At 41.3% G+C, this 8,553-nt stretch overlaps 1 long non-coding RNA gene across 1 annotated transcript; it reads left to right on the top strand.

The window, feature by feature from the left end:
- The first annotated feature begins 537 nt into the window (after positions 1 to 537).
- LOC106568688 (uncharacterized) lies at positions 538 to 4,433 on the top strand. The gene is made up of 5 exons (XR_014380297.1): positions 538 to 732; positions 949 to 1,057; positions 1,151 to 1,371; positions 1,476 to 1,580; positions 1,697 to 4,433. It is a non-coding gene; the product is annotated as an uncharacterized LOC106568688 (long non-coding RNA).
- The last annotated feature ends 4,120 nt before the right edge of the window (positions 4,434 to 8,553 follow it).

Genomic DNA, 8,553 nt, shown 5'->3' with positions numbered 1-8,553 from the left:
AAACATTTTAAATGATTATTGCATGCTTAAAAAGGTCTGTACTAAATATTATGAATTAAATAAAATGGTTTTAAAGCTGTATCTCATCTTTAACGTAGGAACTACGGATTCCGGAACGACGTGTGCGTGCGCTGGGGGTGTGTGCGTGTGAGGGAGGGTATTGTGTGTGTGTGTGTTTCAAAACAAAAAGGGGGGTGTGTCTCTGCATGGGTGGCTTTTGAAACCAGAAAAGGTGTGTGTAAGTTTGTTTAGGATTGGGTGCGTCTCTTCAATTGGGCTAGGCACTTTCAATTTTATTACCACACAAGCCTTTCAAATATGTATTTATCTCACCCCCAAGCATGTGGGGGCTAAAAAAATCTAAAAGGCCAGGCGTTAGATATCTTGTCTAGACGACCTCCTAAGGATTTAAAACATATGTTATTTTCTAATCAGCGCCCCCCCAAAGCTGTGCTATGAAGCATAAATGCAATATCGGCAGACCGAATATGTCGAGACACCCGCCTGTGGTTTTTGGGTCTCTAGACATTCGGGGGCACTTTATATGACCCTTGTATGCATACAGGATGTTGCCCGAAAAAATGGCACCCCCCCAGCTCTGTAAACTCATTGCAGAATAGTGAAACTAGCCAGTCGGTAAGAGAGCCTAAAGCGCAACATCAGGCCAACAGACAGAAGAGTTAGCAGGCCAACAGATAATCGCGGAATCGGTCCTAATGGAGCTTTCTGAAGGTGAGTTAGTGAAAATAATATATTAGATTTGGAGAGGTATTTTCAGGGAATTGTATGGATATTAAAAATGTGATATCGCTATTCTAAAATGGATGGACAATGATTTTTAGGTAATATGTCAAATGCACGTATTCTCATATTTTAAAAATGTGTATATTTCATATAAATATATGTTAATATTATCTAACGTCTGTAGGGTCTCAATCCTTTACACAGCTTCTCCGGGGGATAGATGATTTCGAACAGCATTCGTCAGAGGGGGATTCTCAGAATCAAACTGCGTGCAGCCCTTTAAGTAGCCAATCCCCATCACACTATTGTCGACGTAAGTTCAATAATAAAAATCCCTAAGAAAATGTATACATTAAAAACAAAAAGTGTGAACCCTATATTAAAAGCTATTTTTTTGTGTTTACAGCGGACAGACCCAAAAGAAGGATCACGGGTGCTTCATGTACTCTGAACGATGACATCGATGCTATTCTGCCTTTCTGTTCGAACGGGTTTACCCTAACTCCCCCAGGAACCAAGCTACATATTTCCGCCCCAAACATGGCACAACATCTGCGCAAGTGCATTGCGCAGAACCCCCCCGGCCCGAAAAGTTACTGCTTCAAGAAACGGCCCTATACGGACAAGGTATGAAGCCATTATATATGTTATTAGTAATACATAGTTTATTATAATTTATACAATTTTTATGATTGAATATGTTAAAACAATGACAAATAACGTTTTTTCAGACTCCAATGAGACATGCCATGCAGAATCTGCAAGGCCTGGTGAAAAAAGTCTAAAGCCCCCGGTTTCCGTGATTCGTCAGAACAGCCCGCGTCAAAAAAGCCGAGGTAAATTAACTATGTATTGTTAATATATAGTATTATATCTGAAATGTATTTGACATTTTAACCTAATATATTACATGTTTAACAATCTATTTTATGTACATATTATTTTCTTTCAGACTCCTCCCCGGCGTATAATGGCACAGAAGACCATACACACCGAGAACACGCAGAGGATTTCGGCACGCCAGACATTCACAATAAAACAACAAAACCGGATGATTTCAACGTTTTAAATGACATTCCTGAGGTAGACGACTGGATATTCTGTAACGCAGCCAATCTTCTTGATTCCTCCAATTCTTATGTAGAAACACCCAAACCTGAAATAGACCAAGCTGGGTTTATCAATGCCTTTTCAAAGGCTCTAAAATCCAGAAATGTCTTGCTACACAAACGAATGGTTAATTTACTCGAGCGGCAATACAGTCAGGATCTATCCTTCTGGCGTAGAACAATTGTCACGAATCCCACAGAAGGTGGCTCCCCTGCCTGCTCGGGCGGCGCTCGGCGGTCGTCGTCGCCGGCCTACTAGCCGCCGCTGATCCCTTTTTCCTTTTCTGTTGGTATGTCTTATTGTTTGCACCTGTTCCTTATTTGTGTGCGTTGATTTGTGGTTATTTAAGCCTGTTTAGCCCGCCCAGGTTTGTGCGGGATTATTTTATCGTCAGTGTGCTTGTTTCATGTGCTGGCGATCTGCTTGGTTTATTTTCTTTCCGGACTGTGTGCCCGTTGTGTATGGGTTGGGAATTTTGTTCACACGCCTGTTGTGTTGGCGTCGACCATGTCGTACCAGAGAAAATAAATCTCATTTTTCCTTACCTCTGCTCTCTGCGCCTGACTCCTACCACCACTCCTAGCATTCGTGACAACAATGCCCCGTTTGTTAAGCAACAAACCGTTTAAAAAACGCAAATACCGGCGGTAAAAACAGTTACCGAAATGGACATGCCAATAATTGAGACAGTTGAAAGCCTTTTGGCGAAAATACCCCCCGATCTACAAGCTTTAATTGAACGGATGAACGAGGGTGGGGTATCAGACATAATTCCGATAGACGAAAATCTATTTTCCCAAATTCCCGCCGACCTAATTGAAATAATTAAACATATGAACGAGTCAGGAACAACCTATGAAAACCAATTATTGCAAATCCCGCCCGCCCTAGTTTTTTTAATAAACCAGATGAACGAGAGCATGAGATCTTCTACACCGGAACCCGCACACACCCCGCCATTAACGCCCATGTCAGAAGAGTCTGTAACGCAATATGATGTTTTTGGCCGTACCAATGCTTTGACCTTGCGGTATGTAGCGCAACCAGACGAGACAATAGGATATGTAGATTTTACATCTCTTTATCCTCATGTAATGAGTTCCTCATGCTATCCTATGGGGCATCCTAAAATTATTCACCGTGACTTTGACTTACCCCAAAACTATTTTGGTCTGATCAAAGCAACTGTCTACCCACCTAGGGGTTTGTTTATACCAGTGTTGCCTTACAAGGGACCTCAAGGAAAACTTTTCTTTCCCCTATGTCGCACCTGCAGTGAAAACAACAACCAGGAAAAGCCTTGTGATCACTCAGATCAGGAAAGAGCCCTCACAGGTGTCTGGGTTACACCTGAATTCTCAAAGGCTCTAGATAAGGGGTACCGTGTGGCCAAAATCTTTGAAGTGTGGAACTTTTCCATGAAATCAGACACTCTTTTTAAAGAGTACATCAAGACCTTCTTGAGATGCAAGCAAATGGCTTCAAGCTATCCTGCATCCGTCACAGATCAAGAGAGCAAAGACAAGTACATTCGAGACTATCATGACACAGAAGGCATACTTCTTGACCCCGACCGAATAGAGGTCAACAAGACCAAACGAAATGTGTCGAAATTGTACTTAAACTCGCTTTGGGGGAAGCTTTCGCAGAGATGCAATATGCTAAGATCGTCGATCATTAAAGACCCCGAAGAATTTTTGGAATTTGTTTTTTCGGACCAATACGAAATTTCACATTTTTCATTCTTGAGTCAAGACATTGCCCTGGTGCAATGGAGACATAACAAGAAGTGGGTTCTACCCCCGGGTAATGTAAATGTGTTTCTTGCAGCATTTACCACGGCCTATTGCCGACTTCAACTGTACGCCCTCATGGAGCAGCTTCAGAGGAGGGTTCTTTACCGTGACACAGACTCTGTGGTCTATGTAAGCAAACAGGGTGACTGGACCCCCCACTTAGCAACTATCTGGGTGGTTTAACGAGTGAACTCAAAGATGGTGACCATATCACAGAATGGTCCTCCTGTGGGCCCAAAAGCTATGCTTTTAGGACTAAATACAATCACGTGGTGTTGAAAGACAAAGGCGTGACTCAAAACTACGAAAATGCCCCGCGTGTAAACTTGGAATCAATCACACACTTGGTCGAGGGGTTCATAAACGATCGGAATAGTGACTTGGAGATTTTGAGCTCCTACAAAAACATTGTTAGGGATAAAAAGGGATTTCATCTCAGGAATGCCCCAGTTACTAAAAGATTCAGGGTAGTCTATGACAAGAGACTGCTTTTACCTAACGGGACCACACTGCCCTTTGGCTACTGACTTATGCTACAAGCCCCAGTGTGTCTTAAAGCTTAAGATATAATGGCTGCTGTAGAAGGTTTTGACCCCCGGTTGCAACTACCATTTTCGGCCTTAATCTCAGGCCCCTCCAACAGTGGTAAAACTTGTTTTGTAAAAAGTATTTTAGAGAATTCTGAACATGTGTTATCTCAGAAGCCTGACAATATTGTGTGGTGTTATTCATGTTATCATGATGAATTGTTGAAGAAAATAAAAATCAAGTTTGTTGAAGGAATACCTGTCTGATGAACTTTTACCTCCTCATAAAAACAATCTGCTGGTTTTGGACGATATGCTATTTGCAGGTAGCGAACATCCTGAAATTGCACGAGCTTTTATCCAATATACTCATCATAGAAACCTGTCCGTGCTTTACTTGGTGCAGAATGTGTTTCACCAAGGTAAAAACAGCCGTGCCATTAGTTTGAACGCCAATTACATGGTTTTGTTCAAAAACCCTAGAGACAAACTACAAATTAACACTCTAGCTCAGCAGATGTAACCGGGAAGGAAATCCTACTTTATGGAGAGCTATGAGGACGCTGCCAAAGCGCCATTTTCTTATTTAATCGTGGATTTAAAAGCAAATACTCCAGAACTCCTGAGGCTCTGAACAGGCCTGTTCCCGTGGGAGTGGCCGGCTGCGTACATTCCTAAAAAGTAACCGCTATGTCTCTGCGTTTAAAAAGAAACCTGCCCCTCTTGAGAAGCCTAGTTGGGGCTACAGCTAAAGAACGGAAGGCCATCTTGGATCACGGTTCTTCAGATCTCATATTATCCCTATGTGAGATTGCTTTGAATCTTCTCAAAGGGCGCATTCCACTCACCCTGACCCAATTAAAAAAATTAAAGAGACAAAAGAACGCAATCAAACTCTTTGCCAATAAAAGAGCCAGTCTACGAAAGAAAAGACATAGCCTACAACAGTCTGGGGGTTTTCTTCTGCCATTGCTAACTATAGTGGTGCCCTTCATCACCAGCCTTATTGCTGCCAGACGTGGGGGTTGAACACAGAGTGTGATGGCAAATAAAATGTACTTGGTGCCTCAACAAGAGTTGGATAGACTTAAAAAACAAATGCAGGGTCCTGAAAATATCAGACAAACAGCGGAAAATGATTTGGATACGGCCATGAAGGATATTTTGAACCAAAAAGGTTTGAACCCCTATGATAAGGTTAAAAAATACACAAACCTCTTGCAAAGGTATTTGACCTTGGTAAAACAAGGTGAGAGAGACACCAACCATTTAACACTTTCCCTACCTGAACCTTTAAAAGATGACGCGCCCAGAGAGAGCCATGTCCCTGTAATGCCTGTACCTGCGATCTTACCGGCTGAAGATAAAATGCCTGTTGAAGATAATGTTATACATGACATGTTGACACATGTTCCGGCACGTAACAGGAATAATGCTAGGTACATTATGAACAAGCTAAAAGACTCAAAGGGGACCGCTACTTGGAATGACAAAGGAGAGTTTATCCTTCAGGGCGCTGTTGTCAAGGGTTCCCATATGCTTGACTTGCTTAAAAGTACCACGGCAGCCCACAAGGTTGCTGATGACAGAAGACCACCAGGGTGGCCTCAGTTTCTTAAGGCCCTGGCAATCCTCAACATTCCCCTCTCGGGGGTACCTAACCATAAGCTTCGTCAACAGATTCAAGCTTTAAAACAAAACCCTTCACAGAGCTACAGCACCCCTAAAGATGTCCCAACAACCCCTCCCCTCTATGAAGGGGATGATGATGACTCATTTAGCCCCATGAACGCCTCCGGACCTTTTCCTAATCCCAATCTCTCGGGGTGGTTAGACTTTTGAATTACTTTTGAATTACTTTTGAATTACTTTTGAACGACTATGATTAAATTCAATAAAGTTTATTAGAAAAATTGAGCAATTTAAACCTCTTGGGGCTAGGTGGGACGCTAGCGTGCCACCCGTGGTGCACTCCATCAACAGCAGGTGCATTTCAAGAGCGGCAAATTTGAATCCAAATAAATGTCAAAATTCAAATTTTTCAAAAATACAACTATGTTACACCATTTGAAAGATAAACATCTCCTTAATCTAACCACGTTTTACGATTTCAAAAAGGTTTTACGGCGAAAGCATAAATTTAGAGTATGTTAGGACAGTACATTTACAAGAGTTGTGTGTAATGTTTTGTCAAGTCAAAGACAGGGTCACCAAAACCATAAAACCAGCTAAAATGATACACTAACCTTTTACAATCTCCATCAGATGACACTCCTAGGACATTATGTTAGACAATGCATGCATTTTTAGTTCTATCAAGTTGATATTTATATCCAAAAACAGCGTTTTACTATGGCATTGATGTTGAGGAAATCGTTTCCCTCCAATAACCGGCAGTCAAGTCAGCGTCACAAATTAAATAATTAAAATTAGAAAACATTGGTAAAATATTATATTGTCATTTAAAGAATTATAGATTTACATCTTTTGAACGCAATCAACTTGCCAGATTTAAAAATAACCTTACTGGGAAATCACACTTTGCAATAATCTGAGCACTGTGCCCAGAAAAATACGCGTTGCGATACAGACTAGACGTCATGTTGGGGAGATCTAAAATCGAAAATACTATGTAAATAATCCATTACCTTTGATTCTCTTCATCAGATGTCACTTCCAGGTATCACAGGTCCATAACGAATGTAGTTTTGTTCAAAAAAGCTCATCATTTATGTCCAAAAATCTCCGTCTCGTTAGCACATGATGTAAGCCAGCCGGACTTCTCGTCATGAACGAGGGGAAAAAATATATTTCCGTTCGTTCAAACATGTCAAACGTTGTATAGCATAAATCATTAGGGCCTTTTTTAACCAGAACATGAATAATATTCAAGGTGGACGAATGCATACTCTTTTATAACGTATTGGAACGAGGGTACCCAACATGAAGTAGCGCGCCAGGTGTCTAATGGGACATCACCGTTCCATGGCTCTTGTTCGGTCAGATCTCCCTCCAGAAGACTCAAAACACTTTGTAAAGGCTGGTGACATCTAGTGGAAGCAATAGGAAGTGCCAAAATATTCCTAAACCCCTGTGTTTTTCAATGGGATAGGTTTAAAGTCAATACAACACATCAGGTATCCACTTCCTGTCAGAAAATGTCTCAGGGTTTTGCCTGCCAAATGAGTTCTGTTATACTCACAGACACCATTCAAACAGTTTTGGAAACTTTAGAGTGTTTTCTATCCATATATAATAAGTATATGCATATTCTAGTTACTGGGTAGGATTAGTAACCAGATTAAATCGGGTACATTTTTTTTATCCAGACGTGCAAATGCTGCCCCCTAGACCCAACAGGTTAACATTTGTGGCATTCTTGAAACATTTGACGTGAGCATACGCCTTGATTACACGGTCTTAAAGGACACATATTTGAACACTTTTGATATTTTCTAACAAAACAATCTACAACGGCATCATTACTTCTTAAATCATCATTATAAAGAGACATAACATCTTCAAAAGAAACTCCACGGGCTCTTTGACACAGGTAGAATACACAGTGTTGACCACATGTAGTGGAAAGGTTATCTTGCAGTTGTTTGATGCTGTAGTAGATCTTTGATCCTTTTTTGGTCCAAAAATCTTTAATAGATTTGGGAAAATGTGAAAAACTGGGGGGAAAGCCGTAGGAATCAAAAAAAAGATTTTTCTTCCTCCATCTTCTAGTGTCACAGCTAGCCAGTGTTCACCCGGCATGTGTTTAGGATGGGTTTTGACAAAAAACATGGCCAGCTGCTCAGGCCTTTTCTCAATAGGTAATTAATCACAAGCCCACACTCCATAAAATTGTTTTCCAATCAAGCGGGTCATGAGCCCCTCCAACTCTTGGGTATTCATGTCTTTGCTCAACGATCCTTAATAATAATCCACTAAGACCTGTCTTCGGGCATTCACTTCCAAGATTGAATCAGAGCACGCATAAACAATCATGCTAACTATACAGGCTAAAGGTGTACGGAAACGCATTTCCAGCCTGAGGTTACCTTGGGACACCACAGACAGATTTCCTGAGGTGTCATCATCAGGGGATAAATTGAAAGCATACAATGTGCAACCGTCTGCAAAATCATTTCTGTCAATAGGTAAAGAGAGATCTTTTAGATGCCTCCCGGTAGCCAGGAATAGATTGTAAAATTCTCACACAGATATGTTGTTATTAAATTGCGGTTGGAAAGCCTTAGCAGGGACCTGACGTCCGTCCTGACAGAGAGCTACATACTCTGCATTGAAGTGTTGAAAATTAAATGGGTTTTTATGTAAGCTGCCCGTATTAAAGGCGTGATCAACCAAACCTATAACCACGTAGTGGG

The sequence above is a fragment of the Salmo salar genome, chromosome 14 (assembly GCF_965601325.2).
Source record: "Salmo salar chromosome 14, fSalSal1, whole genome shotgun sequence".
NCBI lineage: Eukaryota > Metazoa > Chordata > Actinopteri > Salmoniformes > Salmonidae > Salmo > Salmo salar.
This window is presented reverse-complemented; position numbering and strand designations above follow the sequence as displayed.